Genomic DNA, 14,713 nt, shown 5'->3' on the forward strand with positions numbered 1-14,713 from the left:
TTGATTCCCCCAGACCAAGAACTTCTGCTACTGGATGTATTATCTACCCAGAAGAAAGTGATGCCAGCTAGAAAGAGACATGGCTGGTATTGTTTCCTGTAGCACTGTTTGTGACAGGAAGGTGAGGGCCTATTTCCTTCAAAGTGCTGGTAAAATGTGGTAGAGACACACTGTGGGTAACATGTACCAGAATCAAATGCTATATGAAAAAAGCAATAATCAATTCCACTTATACAAATGAAATATCTTGTATACTTAGTATTTATAAACATATTAAAATATTTACCTTTGATGTGAGGAATATGAAACTTTGAAGGCATAGGGTTAAAAAGTATTAAAATCATTATTAAAATATACTAAATTATGTAATTATTGTTACATCCTTCCATTCTTAAAGGCTAAACTCGGTCTTGGACACACCAGCATGTGTTGGATGCTTTGATTACCATAGCACAAGCAGCTCTGTGATGTAACTATGTGGGCACAGTTCCTGACTATTTCTTTAAAAAGCCATGATGTTTTCTGATGTAGCCTAACAGCTCTAAGAAAGGCATGAAACTAAGGAAATATAAATAGCAGGCAAGTCTGGTTTAGTAACTTCCTCCCTCCCTGGGCTCTTGCCTCTGTCTCTGGAGCACAGGAATCATAGGCATGTGCCACCACATCCGGTTCTTTCAAGCATTTTACTATAACTCTTCCGTCCTTTGATATTGTTACTCTGAGATATCAAGCAACAAATGAAATTCCTGATGAGAAGCGCAGTTATAAAAGCTTGACCTGTTGTGCTTGCGTGTGTTGTGTGATTTCTGTGTCTTTGTGGTCATCCACTCTGTGTACAAAAATGCCATGGCTGTGATTCTAGATTAGAAGGCAGCCACCTGGAGCTGGGGAACCATAGTTAGCTGATCCTATAAATGAAGAATGGTTTTTACATTTTTAAGGAATTGAGACCAATACTCTCATGCAACAAATGGTGTGAGGCTTCACTAAACATTGTATCTTGTGAAGCATAGTGAAAAATCATGCATTCTTTGTATGTCATCTGAATGTTTTAGATGTACATACTGTATTTATAACGAGAAGCAAAAATACGTACAGGAATATGTACATGTTATGTTTTCTTTTTGTGTTGGAAAGGAAAAACAACTGGATAGGAACATTCAGTGAGGCTTGTAGCTGACGAGATAGAGGAACAAACTTAACCATGCACCATGCTTACAGTCTTACCATTTTGTATTAGAGCATTTACTAGGCAACCAACTACACTCCTGAAAATGTCTACACTGAGGCTATCCACTTACTTTCTCTGTCATGTTTGCTGAACCTACAAGTTTAGTATACATTATTTAAATAGTTGAAAGTTGGAGAGCTGAAGAAAGTGTTACTAAAAACATCGTTAGTATCAAATCTTACTGAGTAAAGCCCACATTGTCCACAGCTGGTAGTAAAGTATCTCTTAGGAAGAAGCTGTGGGGAGATACTTGGTAAACAAGTGGGCGGAGACTGGGCTGAAGTCCAGCCACCAGGGACTATGTGGAAAGGTCACTCAGGGTGTAAGGTCAAAGGAGGCTAAAATGTTTTGCAGGAGTGTAGGGGAGCATCAGGCTTTTCTTTTTCCTGAGGAGAGGGAATAGCCTCTAGGAGATGGTAGCAGCCCCGGGGCCACTGGAGTACCAAGACTTTGCAGAGGCCATAGGGAAGGTTTTGGTCATCCATTCAGTCGAGGGTCTAAGCCAGTGGTTCTCAACCTGTGGGTTGTGACCTCATTGAGGGTTGAATAACCTTTTCGCAGGGATTGCATATCAGATATTTACATTACTATTCATAACAGTGGCAAAATTGCACTTATGAAGGAACAATGAAATAATTTTATGGTTGGGGTCACCACAGCATGAGGAACTAACTGCATTAAAGGGTCACAGCATAAGGAAGGTTGAGAACCACTGCTTTAGACATTCTGCTGACATGTGAGCCATAGACACATTAAAGTACTAGCTCATAGGGTACTTACTGTCAAAAATTTAAAACCCAGGAATATTAATAAAATCATGTTACTTCAAAATCTTTTTTAAACAAACATGTACGTCTGTTTAAATATAGCGACATATCAGACATGAAAAAAATGAATGGAGGATGTAGTATAACGTGTTTGTGGATTTCCTGTTATCTCATCCAAAACCAGAGAAAACATCTGGAACAGAGGCATTTTATATAAGAGGTTCTGCAGATACTGTCATGCATATGGCTGTACTTCTGGAATGAAACAAAGCCATCCCAACAATCCAGAAGCACTTTCCATGTTGAGCGGCAAAATTAAGATACCAGATGACATCAAGAAGTTGGCAGTTGTGTTTCTAATACCACAGAGTACTGAGAACCAACTAAACATGCAATTATGCTGTCAAACTTAAGACGATTACCACAAAACCTGCTCTTCAAACAGCCAAGACCCTTGAAATCACTGCTGTATTTTCAATATAGCAGTAAGAATATCAAACTTCTAAAAACAATATCAAGAAGAAAATTTATGTTCACATATTCTCTATATAATCTCTAACAATAAAATAATTTGCTTTGGGTAGTAAAATCATCATAGATCCTTCAAGCGCTTAAAAATTGTAGGACTTAGAGCTTTCAGAAGCAGAAGTTACCATACATCAGGTGCCAAAAGCAAAACTACAGGCACCATGAAGTTCTCTTTAAACAAAGCAGGCCATGCTCATGAACACTGGAAATGCAGTCAGGATGGAGGACTGCTTATTACAAACATAGTTTGCAGCATATGTACTTCTGGAACTATCTGCACATCTAAGACATGTAAGTACATAAAAAGGATTTTCAATTATACTTGTCACAGACCTAAGCCTCCTTTTTCAAAACCAGTTGTCACAAGCACCCCCAGGATTTATTTTAGTTTTAAAAGATTTATTTTAGTTTTATGCAGATGAGTGTTTTGCCTGGTATGTGTACCTCATGCATGCCTCGTGCCCATGGGACTCAGAAGAGGATATAAAGGCTGTTGTGAGCCACCGTGTGGGCGCTGGGAGTGGAACCTGGGTCCCCTACAAGAACAAGTGCTCTTAACTGCTAAGCCACCTCTCCAGTCCCCAAGGTTACTTTTTTGAGTGAAATTTTTATGTAATGGATGATGTTTTGTTTATCAATAAAATTCAGGGAACAAGCAGTAGGTACTTTTTTGAGCAACGGCTACTGGTAACTCAAGAAACCATGGGGTTCTGAGCTTGAAGGATGCAGTAACTTGGGGGCAGTGCTAAGCTATGAATACTGGTTAACTCAGAAAACCATTTGGGGGCTGAGGAAATTCAGTCTTTCTCCATCTGCCTGTAACAGCCAATATCCTCACATTTTCTAGACTTTCTCCTGAGACTTCTTTCTCACCGCAGAAGCCATATTACTTTCAAGACCTTCATTTCCAACTCCAAGATAGTCACACCTCAAGTTTCTATCTTTAGCTCAAACTGGCATTCCCTAACTTTAAATCAGAAGTGTCATTATCAGTATATATGGTTACCATGAAACCTCCACATTTTAAACTCAACTTTTCTCCAAATCTCTCATGATCCCTGCTTTATTATTACTAGTTTTAGTTGGTTAGCTGCTTCACTTAATAAGTACATATAGCTCTAAAATCATCCACATATCTCAAGCTCCTCCACACTGCAGAGCCCAAAACTTAGTGATGTTCCCCTCTTCTCTGCTCTCCACCTGGTCTCTAGTCCCATGGACGTATTCTCAATCCCATTGCTACTATCTTAGTTCACCCTTTCCCTTCAATAACTGCTGTAAGAGTTTGCTATACTCCTGCTCTTTGCTCACCCATTCAATGCTTTCTACGCCTTCAATGTGCTCAGTCTTTAGACTTGTGGCAATTTGGGTTCTCAGGCAGATATTACTATAAAGAACATATGCTTAGTATGGGGAACAGATATGTAATAGACTTCGAAAGCTTGCCCATCATACTGGTTATTGAGACACTTCCTTCAGACTTGGATCTGAGCACAGGGAGGCAACTGTAACACCCAGACCCACAAAGACTTCCAAACAACACTAGCCCTTGACACTGAAGACATAACCTCAAAGATTCTGGTTCAATTCCATATTTTCCTAAAGAATATGCCAAAGGAAACCACAATCACATGTTTTCTAAGATCAGTTTCTAGTGGAAATAATTCATAATAATGGTGTAAGAACTTCTTGAGTTTCAGTGAAAAACTATATTCACATTTCTGTTTCAAATTGGCTTTCCTAACACAATGCCTAGTGTAGACTAACTTCAAAGCTTTCTACCCACAATCCCCTTTAATTTTCACAGTAACCCCATGATGTGGGTATTACTATTACCATTTTATAGACAAGGATGCTGAGGCTTAACAGTCATTTACCATGCTGAAGTAGTAAGAGTCAAGAATCAAAGTCAAGCCTATTTTTCTACAGTTGGTATCTCTAACCTCTGAGGTCTGACAAGTGACTGGAGGAATGGGGGGGGGGGGAAGAGGAACAAGAAGTGTATGTCATTTGAAAGGGCTTCAGAACTGTAAAACAATTTCCCCGCTTTTAAAAAATGCAAAATGATTCCCGAATAAAAAAGAAAAAGCAAACAAATCCTCAGTTTGCACACACACACACACACACACACACACACACACACACACACACTAATTAAAGAGTTATCTAGGGCCAGAGAGATTGCTCAGTGGGTAAAGGCGCTTGTTGCCAAGCCTGACAACTATAGTTTGATCCCTGGAACCCACATGGTAAGAGAGAATGAACTCCTGCAAATTACTCTCTGATCTCCACACATGCTTCCCTGACTCATACTAATAATAATAACAATAATAAAAGCATAGATGATAAGATAATTTCTATTTAAAGGAAGACTTAATAGTAAGGAAAGGCCAAACAAAAAGACTAAGGGAGGGGAAAATGGCCTTTGATGACTAAGGCCTCTGCTGTAAATAGCAATTACTATTTATGCAATGTGTGCATACATAATGATGCAGTGTGAAGTCCTCCAGGGTCGGCTTTCAAAGACTTCTTTCTCCACTAAATGTCCAAATTGCTTTTTATTTATTTTAGATTTTTAAAAATTCACTTCTAATCTTGTTTCTTCATTCCTTGAGAGGTGCCAGCATACCCTCCCCTTTGGAACCTGATGCTGAGATGAGAAACCAGATAACCAGGTCATCAGAGGACCACAGGTGTCTGAGACCCAACCTCAGGACCTGTTTCCTACACGGGCACTTCCTCACGTGCCTGTTTCTTACCCTTCCAACACCAGGGGCTTAGCTGGCACTCGCTCTCGTCCTGGCTCGCTCTCCTCCTCCTTCGGCAGGGCTGCCAATGCTTTTATCACCTGGTATTCTTTCTCCCAGGCTGGCTATGAACACTCTGTGCTTCCTAATTTACTGCCTCCCAAGGAGACTGGGGGCCTCCTTTCTTCCTTCCTAAGAGCTTTCCTGTTTATAGATACCAGGAGTGCATTATAAACATGGAAAGAGAGGTTGAGAAGTTTCACTTTTCTCATTGTGACTTTAGTGTTTACAGACTCCTAGTCAGGCTGTGGACTAAATTATCCCAGAAGACAATGAGCTCATTTACTGTCTTTCCCTCAAGGCACTTAGAGCTCTTTGAGGTATCTTATTTGCATGACCCAACCTAATGGCAATTGACACATAAAGAGATGGCAATACAAGCCTACAGTATTACTGATTGAAAGTAAGTAAATTAGTCCAGTGTGGTGGCATAGGTCTTCAATCCTAGTACTCTGGAGGCAGAGGTAAGCAGCTTTCTGTGAGTTCAAAGCCAGCCTAGTCTGCACAGTGAGTCTAGGACAGCCAGGACTACATAGCGAGATCCTGTCTCAAAAAACAAAACAACTAAGAATTTAACAAAATTGATTACTGATTTATTTGATTATTGACTACTGTTGATTACTGATAAAATTTCAATCCAATACCAATGAAATGAATTGCCTTACAAAGCAAATTTAAGCTAAGATCAATGTAGCAAGAATTCTAAAAACCCAGAGTCAGATATCAGGGTATGTGCTGAAAGATCAGAGTAGTAAAGGAGCCAGCCACTAGAGAGACTTTTACCTCTACCGAATCCTCAGATCAAATGGGCCATCGTGTCTCTAGGAATCCTTAGACCGAATGCTCAGACGGCCTGCCTTGGACTGATTGCTTAGACAGCCATGCTCCTCATACTGCATGGGTTTCTGTCTCCTTCAGCCTTATATTCCCCCTTCTGCCCAGCCATGTGCCTTCCTATCTCCATCTCCTTAGTGCTGGGATTAAAGGTGTGTCACTCCAAGTGCTGGGATCACCTTTGTGTGAACTCTGTTTCTCTTTTAGATGAGATCAATTTTGTGTAGCCCAGGGTGGCCTTAATTCACAGAGATCTGTCTGTCTCTTCTTTTCAAATGCTGAGACTCTGATCTTCAGGCAAGCTTTATTTGTTCTATCATAAACAAAATATCACCACAGATCGAACATTCTAAAGAAACACTGTACTGGCTTTAGGGAAAACAGACCTATGATCTCAGTCTGGGAAGGTGAGACCAGGGCCTGGGATGCACAACGGGATTCCTTAAAAGCTCCAATGCCACATGAAAGGGTTTGGTGTTGAATGATGTATCATTTTTATAGTAATAACAGTACCCACTTTTCTTGTAGAAAATGAAAAAAAAATAAAGGACTGATTTTGGCTTATTGCTACTAAGCATGTGCAGCTGACTGACAAAGCATTTCAAACAAGTTCCACATCAAGAAATAATCAGATAGCTTAAAAAACTCACAGCTACTAATATAAGCCTTGCTTGTAGCCTTTTAATTTTGTGACTAAAAGAGAAAGCAAAATCAAATTCAGTATCTTAATAGGATAATAAGCTTTGGGTCTTCCTGCCCCGGTTGTTAAATCTATGCTTTAGGAACAGCAATCCCATCTCTCAGACTCATCTTTGCTGGTTTCTAGGCTCCTCCCCTCTTCTTCCAGACAGTGTGCTCTTTCTTAACTGACAAACTTCCCTTTGTTTTGATTTATAGCACTGGCCTGAATAACCAACTCCCCAGCCCTGTACGACACAAGAGCAGAGCTTTGGAGCTGGGACCCCAGACACCATTCACTTAAAATAAGAGATGAATTTTGAATAATCTACTTTTGAAATTGACTACATTTTAAATATAAAACAGTTAAATTCTCCAGAAGTGTCACCAAGCTCAGGCATCGCGCCACAGGCTTATGTGTCCTTTCTCTTTGGGGACTACTGCACGTCACCTTTCTCGCCCAGCCCGTCATTCTCAGCAACTCTCATTCTCCACATGATAAACGCCTAGGTCCTAGAGCTTCCTTTCCCTCACATGCAACCTCGATCTAGAAGTTACCTACCGGGATACTTTATCCCATTAGAGCAGCCTCTCTGGCTTACCTTTTGTGTCTGGCCTGTTACTTCCACATATATATTACATTTACTTCAAAGTCCTCTTGGGAAGAAAGGTGCTATCTTCCTTTGTTTGTCCTGGCTGAACAGAAAGGGAATTCAATGGGAGGAGCCCAAACAATTCAGGAACTTGATGAAATAAACTATGAGGCCTTTTATAAATAATCAGAGTTTTGTGCCTCCTGCAAGTATCTGCCACTATCTACATTTGCAGGCTGGGGTGAACTAGTAACAAAATTGTTGGACAAATTCTTTCCCCACAGACTTGCATAATCCATCAACTCTTATTATGACTTAAACAAACAGTTTCTTCCTTTTTATCTGACTCTTCAAAGAGCTTTCTAAACAAAAGGAACTCAACATCTGGCAAACATTAGCAGGTAAATTCAGATAAGCTTCAAAGACCTGTGATTTTTACAAAATGAACTAGTGTAGTGAGATAGTCCTTCTGTGGCACTGACCACGCCCATTGGGGGTGGAGCCATGGGCGGAAGTGACCTGGGGAAGGAGGTAGGAGAGAGCTGGGAAAAGCTCTCTCTTGCTGGCGTGACTCGGACAGGAGAGCATCGGGTTGAATTTCCTGGTGTTCATCTGTCTAGGTTGTAAGTTATTTCTCCCTGAATAAACATCTATTCGGCCTATTTGTTTATCCTGATCCTTATTTAACCGCGATAAACTAGTCCTACTTCTGTAACACTGAAGACTTTGTATGCTCGATTTCTAGCATGAATAACCTGCAATTCCAGGTCGGGACGTCCTAAAGGTTCTGTGTGTTAGCAGTAAGGCTAGGAATGAAGTTGGCATGCTACATATTAAGATATTAATTATAAAATAATTTTTAAAAATTCTATGAAGAACTAGTAAAGCTGGGCAGTGGTAGCACACACCTTTAATCCCAGCACTTGGGAGGCAGAGACAGTTGGATCTCTGTGGGTTTGAGGCCAACCTGGTCTACAGAGCTAGTTCTGGGACAGCTAGGGCAGTACAGAGAAACCCTGTCTCAAAAAATGGAAGGGGGAAAACAAAATAGCCAATAGATATATACCCAACAACTTCAATAAATGCTTCTTGAATTAAACTAAATGTATTAAAAATAGGTACACTAAAAAATAGATACACTATAGTATACAACAGTCTCTACAAAAAAGATTAAAGAGCTAAGATATCTGAGCTCTAACAAGGGAAGGGCTAATGATCTGGTGATCTAGATTAGATCTAAAATGTAATGACCTAAGAAATCAAAGAAAACAAGATAATTTATATTTAATGGGCATTACCATGTCTCTATCCTATAGATAGATATCAGAGGAAGGAGGCTGTTTCTAGCTAAAATGTCTGTCTTCATACTCTGGTTTTAGTGGGTTTCTTAAGTATGAAAGAGTTGGCTGAGAACAAGGGTATCTATAAGACAGTGGTTCTCAACCTTCCCAACGCTAAGTCCTTTAATACAATTCCTTATGTTGTGGTGACCAGAACCATAAAATCATTTTGTTGCTGCTTCACAACTGTAATTTGTTATACTGGTATGAATCATCATGTAAACATTTTTGGAGATAGGGGCTTGCCGAAAGGGCCAAGATCCACAGGTTGAGAACCGATGCTATAAGACAAAGTTAACACATAAAAAGAAAAACTGAATCCAACAGGAAAAGGGGGAAAAACAGAGGTCCCAAAACATATTAGCTACTAATGTTTTGTGAGGAGGAGGGATTATCAGCAAAGTGGAGGTTTAAATCTGACTAGTTTAATGTTTTGTGAGGAGGAGGGATTATCAGCAAAGTGGAGGTTTAAATCTGACTAGTTCAAGTTAGGAAGTCTGCACTTGATCCCATAGGAAATCTCGTTCCAGAGGAACCAAGCTGGAGACAGAATACAGGATAAATTTCAGGAAAAGAAAGACCAGAGAGACAAGAGGGAAATTTAACCACACTACACACAGATTATTATAAGAAAGGCCTAGGATGGGGAATGGACAGCAGGAATCTGTGAGATGGTGAAAACAACAACTGGTGACCTGGGACTTGATAGATTTTCTTCCTATTATGAAAGAAGATGGCATCCACCATATGCTTCATTCACTCAGGCTTAAAACGGGGCTGGAGAAATGTCCTCTTGAGAACCTTTTGTTCTTGCAGAGGGTCTAGGGTTGAGTCTCAGTGCCCACATGGCAGCTCACAACCGTCCATAACTCTAGTTCCAAAGGACCCAATGCCTCCTTCAAACTTCCAAGGGCACCAGCCATGCACACTCTGCACAGATATGCACATGAGCCAAACACTCACACACATTACAAAAATAACCAGCACCTCTCACTAGCTGGCTCCTGCTCCCCTCACCAACAATGTACTCAGTCCAAACAAAGGACAGCATTCACTAGCTCTCTAAACACACCAGGAAACCCTCAACCCTGTAACTAGTCACACCATTTCTTCAAGTCCTGATGTCCTCTCTCAATTCTACCAGCTCAATCCAAATTCTAACCAGCTCAAATGCCTTCCCCATCAAGTCTTTCCAGGAGCCTCAACTCAAAATCTTCATTACCTCCTGTTACTCTTTTTGCCTGTTTTTACATAAACATTTGAAAGGCTTTTCTTATAGCTATTCCTCATCTCCTCAGATAAACTGTCCATTCCTTACAGCAAATATATTCACTTCAATTCCTCTCTGCTTCTTGGCACACATGGTTAAAGATCTCGATCAATAGCACTGTGTAAAGTTAAGAACACAGATAATGAAGACAGAATATTTAATTCTGAATTTTAACTTAGCTATTCACTAGTTGTGTATGTTTAAACAAACCTCTTAACCTATGTTTCTGTATATTTATATATACATGGAGACTAACAGTAAATATGTCATAGGCGGCCAGAGAATGGGATTACAAGAGTATAAATATTATAAAAGGGCTCACTAGATAACTAAACAAAAAAAAAAATCACTTCTTAGGGTAGCAAACTGCTGGATATTTGGTTATAGTTATGTAAAGCTTCACTACGAAGGCAAAGTAAAAAACAAAAAAAAAATCAAACATACAGCCAAAGTTTAAGTAAAAATGGGCATATGCGAATTCTTCCTAAATCACTTTTTAAGACACATTTTTGCTACACTTATTTGTCTGACGTATGTATATGCTTGTCTATGCCATGGTGCACATGTGGATATCAGAGGACAATGGGAGTCACTTCTCTCCTTCCCATCATATGGGTCCCAGGAATCAACACAGGTGACAGTGCCTTTACCCACTGAGCCAGCTCCCAGAGTCCAGCTGGGACTTTAATAGGTGCCTTATATTTTGAGGATTTATATTTCCTGTGGTAGACAGCCACCTGAACTGGTCTCCCTGCCTCAGCTTCGCTCCCATTTGCCAGCAGGAGGAAACAGCAAATGTAATGTTTTTCCACAGCTACAAAACCCTCCATTTTATCCCTTCAGTTTAAACCTCTTTGGGTCTCATACTAAGTCATCCTAATCCTCCATGGCCAGACTCCCGCTTCGTCCTCAAAGCTCACCAGAAACCCGAATCAGCCAGTCACATCTCAAAGGTTTTTTTTTTTTTTTTTTTTTTTTTTTTGTGGTACACCATGCCCTTTGTCTCCAACACCTGTTTGTTTATTTGCTGAGGTTGCAAGCACAGACAGAGCAGGTTAAATCACAATTTATCTTCTCTTAAGTCTGGGGAGCTGGAAGTCCAAACTGAAGGTATCGGAGGGTTTGGCTTCTCCTGAGGCCTCTCTTCTTGACCTTCTTGGTAATTTTACATGCTACGCAAGTGTTACCTTTTTTTTTTTTTTTCCCTTTTCTTTTCTTGTAAGTGTACCTGTCAGATTGCATTAGAGTTTCTTTTATGGTCTCATTTCAACTTAATTACCTCAGAAGCCCTATGCAAACATAGATACATTCTGGGGCAATGAGGATTAGGTAAGGCTATCACATAAAAATTCTGAAGGACATAAGAGCTCATTATAGTTCCAACCCCTTTTTTCTGCTCAAACTAACTCCCACCTGTTTTTCCAAGACTATCCTATGCCTTCCCTTGCTGCCCTCTCTCTGTTCCCAGTCTCTGTACACTGCTGTCATATCGCTCATATACTAACACAACTCTTCCTTATCTTCTCCAGGATACATCCTCCTCAACAGTGAAGATTATGTCCTTATCATCTAGGATAATGACTTACAGAAAACATTTAATAAAAACTTGATGAGAAGTAGAGGAAAGAACTTAGTTAGACCTTGAAGTAAAAGTTATCTATAGGTTTAAATCCTGACTCCATTGTTTCCCTATGAAGATAGCAAAAATCACTTAAATTTTGAATTTCCATTTTAAATAAAGTAGTTGTAATAATGAAAAATTGAATTACAATAAAACGACTCAGCCATGCTTTGTTAAGAAGTTTTGGATTTTGTGTGTGTGTGTGTGTGTGTGTGTGTGTGTGTGTGTGTGTGTGTGTAAGATTTTTTGAGACAGAGTTCCTCTACTGTTTTGGAGCCTGTCCTGGAACATGCTCTGTAGACCATGCTGGCCTCGAACTCGAGTGCTGGGATTAAAGGTGTGAGCCACCAACACCCGGCTGCTTGGTTACAAAGTTAAGTGCTTAGATGTTGAAGTAAAGTTTGATCATGGCCGGTTTGACAGCCATTTCTACCATTCAGTAATTAAATGATTCAGGTATGTTTACTATTCTTCTGCTCTAGTAATCTATGTGTTAAAAATAAAAACCCTGATGGTGCTATTGTGGTAATGATAACTAGGTAAAAGACTCAGTTGGGTGTGCAGCACACTGTATTACTTCTATGTTTCCTATTATTGCTATTACAAGAACACTGCTGGCCTGAATAGATATGACTGGATGCTCTATGTAACTATCACTTCAATGTCTCAGGTTTCCTTCCAACTAAATATAATAATTTAATGAGGTTCAAAAATTGACACAGGGCCAGAAGGTGTCGGAGAGATAAAGGTGCATGTCCCCAACATTGACAATCTGAGTTTGATGCAGGGCCCACATGGTAGAAGGACAAAATTGAATCCCACAAGTTGTCTTCTGACCCCCATATGCATTCATGCATGAATGATCCCAGGCACATGTGCACAGCAACAAATAAATAAATAGATGTAATTTTATAAGTTAGTTGTGTGGTAGCAGACATCTTTAATCTCAGCACTTAATGAGATCCCTGTGAGTTCCAGGACAGCCAGGGCTACATAGTGAAACAGCATCACAAAAACAAAACAAAAACACCAATGATGACAAACTGGAAACAAAGAAGGGAAGCAGAGGGATGATGTGAGATGTGAAGCAGATGAGATGGCAATGTGCATCCACTGCGATGCTGCTACCTCACACCCCTTAGACGGGCAAGTTTTCCTAGTCTCTCTGACGCTGGACATTAAGCATTCACAGTGAACAATAAGACTGCTTTGTGATTATGGATGTTAAGCCTTCACAATGGAGAATGGAGAATAATAATCATAGAACCCTAAGACTCGTGCATTAGAAAAAACCTTTGTGGTACATAGCCATAGCCAATCCTATCTTTTTTTTTTTTTTTTTAAACATAAGTACATCCAGGTGAATTTGGAATGAGCTCTTAGTGTCTTAATGAGCAGTTCTATGAGGGAGGAAACTAGCAGACAGAGTATACAATTTGTTCAGAGTACTAAAGTAGAGGTTATGGACTTATCCATATCCAAGGTATGATGGAACTAGTATTAGGAAACAACACACAAAAAAAAATTCTCTTTAATGTCAGCCTTTAGTGTAAAAGACACCTGATCCATAACTTTGGAGCAGAGCAGGTCTAGACTTAAAATTCCCACTTATTACATAATGTCTTTTGAGCTTCACATTATGAGCAACTGGCTTGTTAAAGTGGTTAAGTGAACCCTGAACTGGGGTGTCCAGCAGATTTCAAGCATTCAGTTGTTGGTTCTTTCCTTCTTCCATCCCATAGATAAAAATGTGTAAGATTAAAAACACTGTCTCTCACATAGCCATCTATGTATGTGAGGGTTAAATGCCTGAGACTTGTTGGATACTACTTAATTTTAAAAATAGAAAGCTAGATCGTTGGTGAGTTGATAAAATGTTTTTAATTTTGCCCTTTCCATCACCAAGTGTCCTTCACAATTTGTTTTCAAGTGTCATGTCACCACCATTAATGTGCCATTTGTAGATCACTGTAGCTCAGGCTTTTAGCAGAACAGCAAAGATTTGAAGATTTGAAGGACATGAAATTTTTTTACTACTACTACGGTAGAGCAAGAACTCTTGAGTCCAGTTCATGTTTTGAGTCCAGTTTTGTTCCGTGGTCGATAGGTGAATTTCCAGTGAAAAATTACTATCTTTCTTGATGCAGAAAAATGTGCATAAGCAGGTAACTGACTTCACTACCATAATTGTAATTTGTTTTTAAAGTGTTTGGGATTCAAAAGTGCAAACACTAAAAAGGACACCTGCCATTCTTATCGCTTCAACCTAAAGTCTGCCCCCGTCCTTTTTTTTTTTTTTTTTTTTTTTAAAGACATGTGGCGTCTGACTCCAAATCAATTGCAAAGAAAAGCCCAACAGAGAAAGCTCTTTCTAGTTCCTTTCCTCCCCTTAACATCACAGATGGCCACCGAGAGCTTAAGGTTTAACGTCCAGACACTAAAGCCACTCATCCTAAAACGACCGAGCTCCAGATGGGTGCTGTCTGGCAGAGGATGGGAAGCTGCCAATCTTCAGAGGTGCTGATGGGGTGAATCCGGAGGCTAGAGCCCAGCTCCCACAGTTTTGCACCTACACTTGGGAAACATCCCTTACCCATCTCGGGGAGGGGTACTCCAGGGAGTGACCTCCGGGGACAGGAAGGCTCCCTCTGCCTTCGGGAGAAGTTGACAAGGGCAAGTTGGAGTCGCGCGCGGGAGATTACTCACGGGAATGGCCCGGCGTACTCGCTCCTCCGCCCGCGCTTGCTCAAGAAGCCCCTAAAGCTGCGGTAGCCTGAGAGCAGCAGCCGCAGCTGCCGCCGCTGCAGCTAACCGCCCGGGCGTGGCAGGGACTGGCGGGCGACTTCACATCATCACTTGGCGACCTTGGATCTGCAGTGACGCTTGGTCAATGGCAGCCCCCACCCAGCTAGGAAAGCTAAGAGACCCACTTTCCCAGCAGCCTTCGCGACCCTAGCGCACGGCCCACTGGGAACTGTAGTTTCCTTTCAGCTCCGCCTACAGCACGAAGGCCCCACCTCCCCACTGAGGTGGAAGCTGGAGGC

The 14,713-nt window shown here is 40.7% G+C and overlaps 1 protein-coding gene across 1 annotated transcript in view; it reads right to left on the minus strand.

The window, feature by feature from the left end:
- Trak2 (trafficking kinesin protein 2) overlaps positions 1-14,548 on the minus strand; it is a 53,347-nt gene extending 38,799 nt beyond the window's left edge. Inside the window, exon 1 of the mRNA XM_051190273.1 lies at positions 14,376-14,548. The gene's annotated coding sequence lies outside the window, so the exon portion shown is untranslated. The remainder of the gene's footprint in view (positions 1-14,375) is intronic.
- Positions 14,549-14,713: the final 165 nt, after the last annotated feature.

The sequence above is a fragment of the Phodopus roborovskii genome, unplaced genomic scaffold, assembly GCF_943737965.1.
Source record: "Phodopus roborovskii unplaced genomic scaffold, PHOROB, whole genome shotgun sequence".
Classification (NCBI taxonomy): domain Eukaryota; kingdom Metazoa; phylum Chordata; class Mammalia; order Rodentia; family Cricetidae; genus Phodopus; species Phodopus roborovskii.